Source organism: Rhinopithecus roxellana, chromosome 2 (assembly GCF_007565055.1).
Source record: "Rhinopithecus roxellana isolate Shanxi Qingling chromosome 2, ASM756505v1, whole genome shotgun sequence".
NCBI lineage: Eukaryota > Metazoa > Chordata > Mammalia > Primates > Cercopithecidae > Rhinopithecus > Rhinopithecus roxellana.
Window position 1 is genome coordinate 187,749,879 of NC_044550.1, and position 12,780 is coordinate 187,762,658.

A 12,780-nucleotide genomic window follows, 5' to 3' on the forward strand; every position below is an offset into this window, starting at 1 on the left:
AATGATGGATGTGAAAGTGATATACTTCTTTTTACAAATAATAAAATTATATTAGTAATACCTAATGTGTAACTGTTTGTCTAGTTCTAAAAATGATTTAAGGATTAACTCTCGTATACAAAAAGATATTTCTTCATAAAAATTTCTCTAACTCATTGTATTGTTTTTAAGTCTCAATTATCACTGACCTTTTTAAAAAATATCACTGTCATCTTAGGCTGAAAGCCATCTATTAACTGACAACAGAATAGTCTTTTAAAAACATGTTTGTTCATGTCACTTCTTCATTGACTCATGAACCTTGACTGGATAGTTCAGTAGATGATGCCACATAATGTAGTTAATGGCACCTGGCCTGAGAAAATAACATATTTTCTATCTTAATTCCACATTATTTTTTAATGGGATTCCTGGAATCTTGTTTTAATACCAAAATGTGAAAGTATCTTCTAACAGTAATCAGTGTCATGAAATTCTGAGATGATCATTTTCTAAAACACTGATTTTGGGAAGTTTATTTTCTTTCATTATAAACATCCCTGTAAGAAACATAGTCAGTAACAATAAGTATGTTATTTTAAAGGCTTGAGGATGTAGAGTCTGAATTTGGCTTTTTTGCATTCAAATTCTGGTCTTACCACTAATATCCATACTAACCTCAGATAATTGTTTTAAGGGTTAAATGTGAATTTAACCTGCCAAAAAAAGTAAGAGTTTTACATGTAAATAGAAAATGTATGTAAATTGTTTACACCTATATCGATTACACATAATAGTATGGTAATATATTTTATAAATATGTAAAAATATATGTATGTATATGTATACGTATAGACACAGACTCACATTTTCTGTGTGTGTGTTCGTGTGTGTGTGTGTGTGTGTGTGTGTATGCATGTATCTATCTCTTTCTCTCACTTACTGCTCCACAACTGGAATGCAGAAGTAAGCTCTGTGAGTGCTATTTTCATCTGTTCAGTTCACTCCTGAATTCATACCAACTAGAGCAGTGCCTGGCATTGAGTAAATATTTGATGAATCAATGAATTTCTCTACTTTTTAAACTTTCTATTTTAGGATTAGAAAATGTACCTTGAACATTCATATTTATCATGTATTCCAGCTTTTTTTTTTAATTGATGAGTTGAATGTCATTTTTATTTTATTTTTCGTTTTGGAGATCTTATATATGTGATTGCTTTACAAAGTTTGATTTAAAGCAGAAATTAATTTAACTTTTAATTTTTAATTAAAACAATCTAGTACTCAAGCTCAAAACATTTCCATTTAATTCTCAAGACCTAGAGTGAATTGCAATAATTTCTGGTGCATTGCTTTTTATGTCGCTTTTGAACCATATGGAACTATAAAGTAGTGAAACTATGAACATATATTTGTAGACATTTATTTTTATCTAAAATAAATTACATTTTTTTTGTCTTCCCTGAGTGCTTTGCTCCTAAATAATCACATTGCTTAAAACAATATTTCTTGTAGCTCCTTTTAAAAGATCCCTTTTAGATCAAGCTTATTAATTACAAAAGAAATTCAGTCTTATTACCTTTTACTGATAGAATAGTATCATTTGATATAATACATTTTTCTGCCCTTCTTGCAGTTTTCTTTTCTATTTTCTTCACCCTCCTGCTTGCCTTTTTCTTTCTGGTGTTTTCCCTCACACCTGGTTGCCTTCTCATTAGCAGGCTAAGTGGCTCTATGTAAGCTTGTCCTTGGTCGGAGCTGTCTGCTGACTCTCAAGTGCCATAAGTGGCTGTAATTGAGAGAGGCACTGAGATGTTGAATAACCAAACTGTAAATGGAAGATTCTCTGTCCTTACCTATAAAAAGAAAAAGAACCTATAAAGGTAGCTATACAAACAAATTCAAAGACACATATAAGAATGTACTTTTGTTTTTGGTCTTAATTTATGTTCAGTCAATACAGTTTCCAATAAACAAATTTCTGTGTGTGTGTGTGTGTGTGTGTGTGTGTGTGTGTGTGTGCGCATGCGTGCACGTGTGTGTTCAATTCAGAAATGGAAATGTTTTATTTACCCAGTCAGCATTTTGTGGCACTGTTAGGTGTTTGGTTCCTTAGGGAGGAGTGATACAGATTGAAGAAGCCACAGTCTCTGTTCTCTAGCAATTCATACTATAGTGTAGCTTTCAGAAAAATAGAGAAATGTACAAAGAGGTATAGGAGTGTCAGGGAAGATAAGATTGGTTTTGTCTGTGGTGGAGTGGGTTTGGTAGTATTAGGGAGAACTTTGTGAAATTAGTCATGCTTGGATGTCAGAATGTATTTCCCAGATGGGGAGGAAAAAATAAAAGATATTAAAGATGATAGTATTGTAGGCAAACCTGTAGAGAACAACCCATGATTGTTTAGATATGTAAAACATTTGAAGATGAGATATGCCAGTTCTTCAAAAACCAGGGAAAAAAAGGGACAGCCAGTAATTATTGAGAGAGCATGCTAGAATGATCGTCCAGTGAAATTTAAGCAGTTGATTAAAAATTTGTTTTTCCTGTCCAAGCAGTCAAGTGTGGCATTCAAGTATGAACTTTAATTGTTCTTGTGGTACAAAAACCTCACTAATTGAGCAAATACAAATGGACACTCACTCCAAAAATACAATGAGTTTCATTGCTTTAATATTTTTTAAGTCCCTGAACAAAATGTAATGCTTTTATCAGTGAATAGCTTTCACTAATTTGTTTTCATTTTATATCATAGCATATCTTATTTTAATCAATAGTGATTTGGTAAAGTAGAGCTCAACTTTAATATTATGCTATTGACTTTCTGCCCTGTATCTCATTCTTTATCCATTTGGGGACAAAATTTTAGAATAGATAATGGATTTTGTCACTGTTTATCATATATATAGTTACTTAACCTCCTGATTGCATACTACCACTAATAGCATAAATACTAAATATAATAATAATTATTTTACTTACCATACAAAGAGCTTTGTGTAAAGCTCTTTGTATGGTAAGTAAAATTAGTAACTAAAACTAAAGAGCTTTGTGTAAAGCTGTTTGTAAGGTAACTAAAACTAGTTACTAAAACTAAAGAGCTTTGTGTAAAGGTCTTTAAATAGACCTACTAGAACATTCAAAAATTGATGTGGCCAGTTGCAAAACCATTAGAAAATATTAATATCTAAAGAAAATACTTTGAAGGACAATACTATTTTTTGGGTGTAAAGAGTCTGTCTTATTATTTGTTTACTAAAATAAAAACATGGTAATTTAAAGAAAATAAAAACTCAAATACCTCTATAAATCTTTGATTTAAATAAACTTATACTTTTGTATATTTCTATTTTTTAAAATCCAAATTTATTTAGATTACTACAAATAAATAGATTACAGTATTTGTGTCTGTATACACAAATAAGGGTGTGCGTATGTGTGTGTGTATGATTAGATGTGCTAAGGTGCTTCTCAATTTGTTTTCTATGCGTGTTATCTAATGGCAAAAGTGGTAAGACTCATCCCAGTATCTTAGCTAGAAGACATGGCAAGAAATAAGGACATTTCTTGGAAACAGCAAAACTTATATTAAAAATGTTATATTCTTTTAACTAGAAAAAAAATCTTGACTAGCAAATCCATCAATTTTCCCAGTAAACCTTATAATAAATTAGATAGTATAGGAAGATGTGTCATCTGTATCTTAAATTTCCTCTACATACCATAGTTCTGCTGTGAGACCTCAGGCATTGTGGGAAATACTAGACTTGACAACCAACAAGAAATATTCAAATAGTTCTACAACTGTAACCATAACACAGAGTATTTATTTTTTCTCATCATGAAATTAAATATTTTTTTCTTTTCTTTCAGAAATGCTTAATTTGGTAAATCGGAGGAAAAAAACATGGATTGTTAGCAATTGAAGAGCAAATTAAGGTAATCAGTAGATTATTATTGCCAACCATATAATTTCAAAATTTATTTTAAAATATTTACATTCAAGTTAGTATATTATTTTATGTCTTTACCATATTGAAACATCAGCATTATTTGTAATGTGTTACTAAAATGGAATCTTACATATTTTTGGAAAATAAATTGCCATTTCTTGTTATACATTTTCCAAAAATCATATTTCTTGTGAACAAATTATAAGTGATCTAATTAAAAATATTGCTGTTGTGAGGAAATAAACTCCAGCTATATGAAAAATAAATGAGCTAAAAATAATAGTTTTAGTAGGTCTCCACCTTTTTGGAAAGGCACATGTGTTTTATTACTTTCTTAACTAATGCAGAATAACCATATTGAGTTTTTTTTCAGTTGCTGCATGTACACTAACACAATGTGATAAAGTCATTTTTGTTTAATTCATTCTGTTTTCAATTACATATTCATAATGTTGAATGTAAATATTAGATAATAAAATATATTCATTTGGTAGCAACCAGATGTTTAATATTAAGCAAATTACTTTCAAAAATTATGTTGTTAATTATCAGAAATATATTTATGAAGTCCAATATAAAATATTTCAAACGGTGTAATTTTATGTCAATATCCATATTTACATTTTCCCCAGAAAATCATAGAAGGCAAAACAGGCCCGCATATTAATCAATCAACAGTACAATGAGAATTTCCTCTTTTCTTGAAGTTCCTGAAAGTAATTCCTATAAAGTTACTTTGTAAAGTTTAGCGTGTACATTATTATAAATACACAGCCTAAAAGTTGAAATATCAACTTGCTTATTGTTCTTCATATTAAAATGATTTAAGTTCATTTCATTTTGATATCAACTTTCCTATTGTTCTTCATATTAAAATGATTTAAGTTCATTTTATTTTGAATTATTGACATAATTGATATGTACTTTAATTGCTATCATCTATTTTCAAATATTCCAAACTTTTTTCTGAGCTCTAAGAGTAATGCAGGACTTTAAATTGTAAATATATTGCACCTGCCTTTGTATGCACTACATTTTCCAGTTGATGTTTTCTCTTTTAAGTATTTTTGCCCTACTTTGTCATTGTTTTCTTCCCCGTATTTATTTCTATATGCAAGCAATGTTTTCCTATTTCACAGAAGAGATATGATTGAATTTCTTTCATTTGGAATTTCTTGTCAGTGTTTTCTTCTTCACACTCAATCACATTTGCGAACAATTAATATTATTTCCTTCTTTCAGAATAGATGTGATTGACTGTCTTTCATTTGTATTTATTAGCTTATTTATACATTAACAACTAAATTTGGCAGACATTCTTTTACTATGTTGAATATGTAATAGTTTATTTAGTACTTAACTTGGGTGAAATAAATCAATATACAAAACACACTCATGCAATCATCCTTTGTAAAAAAAATAATCCAAGCAAACTTAGATATGTTTGCTGTGGACATATTAAAAACTGGTGAAAAAGATGAAGCACTGCAGATACTAGTGTGCACATTTTGAAGGAGTTCCTGACAGACTGCTAAAGAAAGAAAGGTGGGAGCAGTTCACTTCTGCTGGAGGCTCTGAAACTTTCAGAGAAGCTATGAAATTCACGGAGGAGTTGTTGTGACAGGGAAGGTGAGGTTATACGTTCCAGGCCCACACACTAGTTTGTGAAAGAGCAAGGGTTGGCCATTGAAAGATTGCTGCTTCCATTGTGGCTGAAAGATTGCATATGTGGTAAGACAGTGTTAGGAGAGGAGTCAGGTGAAGTAGACCTGGAACAGTCCGTGAAGTATCATGTTTGCCTTACAAAAGCTTAATTTTCTATCCTAGATGCCCCCAGAGTGTTCAAAAGTATTCAGGGGGATGTCGGAATAAAATTTCAGAACATCTCCTCATGTTTATTTTCTTTATGAAAAATCAGACAGCATTACGACTTAATCATATTTAATTTAATGACTGTCACAGGTCCCAAATATGAAGTTTCTGGAGAAATCATAGGGATTGGAGAAATCATAGGGATTGTTGCCATGTTAAATGTTTGGCAGATTTGTTTTCTAATATTTTAATTGAGATATAATTCATATACCATAAATTCACCATTTCAAAGTATACAATTCATTGCTTTGTTTTGTTTTGTTTTTTACTGTATTCACAAAGTTGTGCAGCTATCACTGCTCTCTAATTTCAGAATATTTTTATTTCCCCAAAAGGAAACCTTGTATCCATTAGTAGTTACTTTTCATTCCACTCTTGCCCCACCCTCTACAACCACTAACATACTTTCACTGAGGGTCTACCATATAAAAATAATCATATGTTTGGCCTTTCCTGTCTGTCTTTTTCAGTTAACATAATGTTTGCAAGTTTCACCCTTATTGTAACAGGAATCATTACTTCATTTCTTTTATGGCTGAATAATATTCCATTATATGGATATATACCACATTTTGTTTATCCATTTTTTAGTTGATGGACTTTTTGAAATGTTTAAGCTCTTATGAATAACGTTGCTTTGGAGATTTCTGTGCAAGTTTTTGTGTAGGTGTATGTATTTATTTCTCTTGGATATATACCTAGGGTTGAAAGTCCTGGGTCACATGTTAAGTATATGTTTAGCTTTCTTAGGAACTTCCAAATTGATTTCCAAAGTGGCTGCACCATTTTACATTTCCACTAGAACCATGCAAGTGTTTCAGTTTTGCTTGCCAAAAGTTGTTATTGTCTGTCGTTTTGATTACAGCTATCCTATTGGATGTCAAGTGGTTACTCATTGGGATTTTGATGGTGGTGATTGTTTGAAAGGGTATTTTACTGTACTCACGTTGCATGAATTTGGTTAAGTGCATCTATGGAATTCTATGATTTTTAACTAAGCTAGTCCTCACATCTAGAAAATTGCTTTTATGTAGCCCTAACATCAAAATTGGAAAAATGAAGATTATTTTATTAATACATGACCAAGGCAACAATAAGAAAATGGCAGCTGATATTTCCCCTACTTCCATTATAGGTTATTTTTCAGTTTCATTATCTAACATAAACACTACACAGATTTATTAAGGAGCTAACAACAACTTAAAATAATCAAGAAGACTATGAAATATGGATTTGACTCTCAAATCCTAAATGATTAAACCTGTCCTAAGAATATATTTTGTTTTGAGGTATAAGTTAATGATAGTACACAGCAACATAAATAGTGAGGTTTGTAATCACTTAATATCTAGAACATAAATGTAAAACCTCTGGTTTTTTTCAGCAGGGTTTATACTTATGGTCAATCTAGCAATTTACAAAATTTTACTAAAGTTTATGATAAATCTTTAGAAACTTTATTTGAGATTTCCTGCAGGGAAGGAAGAAAGTCAGTAGAGAAAGCATAGCTCTTTCTGCTGTGGTAAAAATTGCTGAAATCACATGAGAAAAATATGGCAACAAATAAAAATGTATTACTTTATCAGCAAATATTTTTAGATGACATAGAAAACACTGCCTTAATAAGAAAAAATAAGTATTAGAATAGATTGTATAATATGAGAAATTCAGTCTTCATTTGGACAAAATGTATGTATTTCCAACATGTGTCAATTTATATTTGCTAGATAGTATTTTTTTAAAGGCCGGTTTATTGATATCTATTTTATATACAGTGAATTCACTCTTTGCAACATACAAATGTGTTTTGACAAGCCCATAAAGTTGTGAAAATATTACCAAAATCAAGATCTAGAACGTATTCATCATCCTCCACCCCTCTGCCACTATCAGCTCTGGGGTCCTCTGCACTCCATTTTAATAATAAAATACACAAAACAACTGAGAGGAAATAAAGAGCTCAAATTTTGAAGACAGACTCTAAAGAGAGGACCTTGGCATAGTATTTATCCTCTCTTTGATTTACTTTCCTCACCTGCATTGTTGAGTTAACAATATGATCTACCACACAGTATTTAGAATAAAACAATGCATATCTTAAGGACTACGTAAATCTTTGTAAAATACACTACAGTTTTTTGAGCCTCCAAAGGAAAGACATGCTGGAGAAGGTCCATTTTGCACAGGAAATGACCTCTTTGAATGTATTTAAACACACAGGGTCAAACCAAAGTTTTCAAAATAAGAAATCCTATATGGTAACATCATTCTCACAGAAAGTTGGGTTAATGGCTCCATTCTTACAGTTCTTTGGGCACAAATCCTTGGAGTAATTCTTTAATTCTCTATCTCACACATTACACATCCATCAGCATATTCTGCCTGACCACTTCTAAACACCTCTTAGGCTACTACCTTTATCCAAATCACAATCCTCTTCTGCGTGGATAATTACATCACCCTCCTTTTTTCTTTCCTTGCTCCACTGTTGTCGCAGATGGCAACTGGAGACCTGATCCATCTTCAACCTTCTTTGCTCTCCAGCTGCCCTGGCTTCATTGCTGTTTGTGGAACACACTAGGCCATTCCACCTTAGAGCCTGGGCCTTTCTACCGATCAGTCTCCCCAGTTATTCACATGGCTTGTTTCCTAGACTTCAGGTATTCTCTTCTCATGGCAGCCTTCCCTGCACATTCCCATTTAAAATGGAAACTGTTTGGGAGTACCCTCTACCCTCCTCTCCTGCCTTATTTTTTCTCCAGAGCATATATTACCACATTACGCAAAATTTGTTTATTGCCTCCTTCCATTATTTTATGTATTCTAAATATTTCCTCTTTATAGCATCCTTTTAATTTCTGTTTTTGTGTGTCTTTTATATTGTACCATTGGCTTTGCTCATGGATTTGTATATTAGAAAGATAACTCTGGAAGCAGCATGCATGATCATGTGACTGGAGGCAGGTGGATTACCCAGGAAATATTTGTAATAACTCAGGTGAGGTATGAGAAAGATCCAGTTTAACACAACAACAATGGGGATGGACAGTGAGTAACACATTTAAGACCATGTAGAAGGCTCATTGATAGGTCTAGTGATTGATTGCATTTGAGTACTGAGAGAAAAGTTGAAATCAGGAATCAGTCTCAGGTTTGAAAGTGGCAACATTGTTTGTGATGGGGCCATTTATTGAGCAATGTAGGGAGCAGAATTATTTGCGTATTTGCTTGTATACACTTTTTATATAGTAACGATGTAATGTCTGCACAGAAATAGTAATGTCTGTTTTTTTCCAGAAATAATATCCAGAACTAGATGTTAATTTTCATCTCTGGGTAGGAGTGATTTCTATAAATTTAACACTTTAAACTGAAGGTCTTTAATTGTTTCACTTTTTTACCCCTTTTTTTGTAGAAATTTAAAAAGGAAGTTTTGGTTTGCCATGAGATTATGTTTTCTAAATAATTTCAAAACCACAGTCAGAATGTGCGGGATGTAAAAACTGGCTATGGGCAGGGTAAAAGCACATTAATTATTCAGACAGGCATTCCTGCTTATTCCACTCTTGGAGATATCGTGGCTGTCAGAATCTGTCAGCTGTACATAGTTAGTGCCCTTCAGAATTTACATGCATAAATGGTGACCTTTAGAAATCTGCATAAAGATAAGTCTGGTATTCGAATGATACCTGCCAGTCAGTTGAGCAAAGCAAAAGTTGTCAGCTACTACTTAATCCACAGAGCGGGCTATGAAGCCATGAACAGCAAATGGAGTGTATACAAAACAACAATAATACTTTTTTTTCCCCACCAAAACAAAAATAAAATTCATTTTTAACAGAATTTTACAAAAGGTTATAACCAATTTCTTGGATCAGTATTTTTGGTGTGTATAGCTTTTCTCACTAAATCTGTTAAAACTTACATTAAATTTAACAATAATAACTAATTTTAAAATTTAGTTATTTTAAAATAAATGTTTATTATTAATTTTTATGTTATAAAGTGAGTACATACTCATTGTTATGTTAACTCTGTTTTTTTCTTATTTTTATGGCTAAACCCTGAACTAGCAGTAGAGTAGCCCAGTCAAAATTTTGTATTCTGATCCTTGTCTTGACCAGATATTATTTATCTTAAAGTGTCCACTGCTGTGTCTAATCCACAGCATGAAAAAATATTATGATGGTCCAAAAAAGGCTGCTTATTTCTGCCTGAATCAGGGATGCTATGTTGAATAGAGTGAGGTCTGTTCTGAGCTATAAATATTTATAGATTGGTGTTTTTTGTCATAAACAGTGCATTATTGGCTATTGACTTTTTGTTTTCTTGCAGGAGGGAGATTTGTTCATTGTTCTGTTTCAGTTGACAATATACATTTAAATTTTTTGACAACATACATTTAAAATTACTTATTGTAAATATTTGATGAATTAACAAATATAGATACCTATGCAACCACAACTGTTGCCTTTCCATCTATATTTATGCTTATAGTTTTTTTGTTTCTATGCTTTGTTTTCTGTTGAAAATTCTATGACATGGAAAACCTGTATAGAATTGTGTAATTTTCACAATTAGGATACAAAGCAGTTTTATTACCTAAAAATTTCCTAGTGTTGCTTCTGTGTAGTCAAGCACTCTGCCTCTGCCCCTAACTCCCAGCAACCACGGTCTGTTCTCCATTCCTATGTATCATACAGTGTGTAGCCTTTTGAGATTGACTTCTTTTTCTCAGCAAAATACCTTCGAGATTCATCCTTGTTGTTGAGTACCCCAGTAATTCATTCCTGTTTTTATTGCTGAATGGTATTTTATTGTATAGATGTATCACAGTTCATTTATCTACCTATTGAAAAATAGTTGAGTTATTTCTAATTTGTAGTGATAATAAAGATTGTGTTTGTTCGTTGGTACTGCTATAGAATAATGCTAGAGACAAGGCAATTTATAAAGAGAAAAAGGTTTATTGTGGCTCATAGTTCTCTAGACTGCACAGGAAGCATGGCACCAGCATCTGTTCCTGTTGGGGGCCTCAGGGAGCTTACAATCATGGCAGAAGGCAAAGAGGGCCCGATGTAGCTCATGGCCAGAGAGAAAGCAAGAGACGGAGGTGGGGATGATGTCACACTCTTTTAAAAAACCAGATCTCACGTGAACTCAGAGTGAGGACTCACTCGTTACCTCAAGAAGGGTACCAAGCCATTCATGAGGGATTCACCTCCATGACCCAATCACCTCATACCAGGCTACACCTCTGACATTAGGGATTATATTTCAAGATGATGTTTGGAGGGGACAAACGTCCAAACCATATCAAAGTTGTTATGAACGTTCATTTGCAACGTGTGTGAGTCTATATGTATGTGGGTAAGTTTTCATCACTTTAGGTTAAATACCCAAGTGTGGGATTGCTGGTCATATAGTAAGTTTATCTACTGATTTTTTTTTTTTTTATTTCTAAGTTTCGTTTCTGTTACTTATTTTGTTCCAGTTTCTATTTATTTCTATTTATGGTGCCATTTTTATTATATAAATTGTTGGTATGCAGAAACTTTTATCTTCTTCAAACACTGGATTTTGTCTTTTTTTTTTTTTTTTTTTTAACTCTAGTATGACTATGGCAAGACCTGCTTTTATTGATGTTTAGATTTAGGTAAGATAATAATCCAACGGAAAATGCTACTTTTTTTTTTTTTTTTGAGATGGAATCTCGCTCTGTCGCCCAGGTTGGAGTGCAGTGGCACGATCTCGGCTCACTGCAAGCTCCGCCTCCCAGGTTTAGCCATTCTCCTGCCTCAGCCTCCGGTGTAGCTGGGACTACAGGCGCCCGCCACCATGCCCGGCTAATTTTTTTTTTTTGTATTTTTAGTAGAGACGGGGTTTCACGATGTTAGCCGGGATGGTCTCCATCTCCTGACCTCGTGATGCACCCTCCTTGGCCTCCCAAAGTGCCGGGATTACAGGCTTGAGCCACCGCACCCGGCCAAAATGCCACTTTTATGATATTTTCCTTCCTTGATATTTTTGTCTTTTCTCTATTAGTTTTGTCTTGTTTCCTATCGTAGATGATGCCGAAACGATTGACTATAGAAATAAGGCTTAACTGTTTTCGGTAGTGGATGAATATTCAGCTGTTTTATTCTAATTAAAGCTCACGTCAAGTGCCCTTCAGAATTTACATTGATAAATGGTTTTCTTTTTACATACAAAAGAGTCTCATGCGCGGGCATGGTGGCTCACGCCTGTAATCCCAGCACTTTGGGAGGCTGAGGCGGTCGGATCAGGAGCTTAGGAGATCGACACCATCCTGGCCAACATGGTGAAAGCCCTTCTCTACTAAGAATACAAAAATTCGTCAGGCGTGGTGGCGGGCACCTGTAGTCCCAGCTACATGGTAGGCTGAGGCAGGAGAATAGCTTGAACCCGGGAGGCGGAGGTTGCAGTGAGCCCAGATCTCGCCTCTGCACTCCAGACTGGCCACAGAGCAAAACTCCGTCTCAGAAAAAAAAAAAAAAAAAAAGAGAGAGAGAGAGAAAGAAAGAAAAGAGTCTCATGAGAAAATATTTACAAATATATTCTAACACATTTGGTCATCTAGTATACAAAACCTCTCTGATTAAATACACCAAATTATGAAACAATGGAAATACAACAAAATATGATTCTGACATTGGATATTAGGTATAGGAACCCAATAAACACTAAAAATCATAAAATTATTCAATATAGCTGGCTATATCCCTTATATGTCACAGCAAAGTTTCTCTATGTATCTAAGAGCTGCTGAGTTATACACAATTTTCAACTGTGGTTCCTGTTAGGAAGAACCCCGAATAAGATTCTCTCCATTCTAAGCCTGGTTTTGCCATTAACTTGCTCTGAGACCCAGGGCACACCACACAATCTCCCTGGATTGTACTATTCTCACTTGTCCAATTAGCAAGAACAGCATTCTGTTATTCACAGATGA

At 33.4% G+C, this 12,780-nt stretch overlaps 1 protein-coding gene across 7 annotated transcripts in view; it reads left to right on the forward strand.

The window, feature by feature from the left end:
* The window catches only part of ADGRL3 (adhesion G protein-coupled receptor L3), a 915,407-nt gene that overhangs the window by 186,861 nt on the left and 715,766 nt on the right, over positions 1-12,780 (forward strand). For 4 of the 7 annotated variants that reach the window (XM_030925166.1, XM_030925184.1, XM_030925200.1 and 1 more), the window contains exon 2: positions 3,856-3,921. The exons of the other annotated variants lie outside the window; for them this stretch is intronic. The gene's annotated coding sequence lies outside the window, so the exon portion shown is untranslated. The remainder of the gene's footprint in view (positions 1-3,855; positions 3,922-12,780) is intronic. 7 annotated transcript variants of the gene reach the window in all.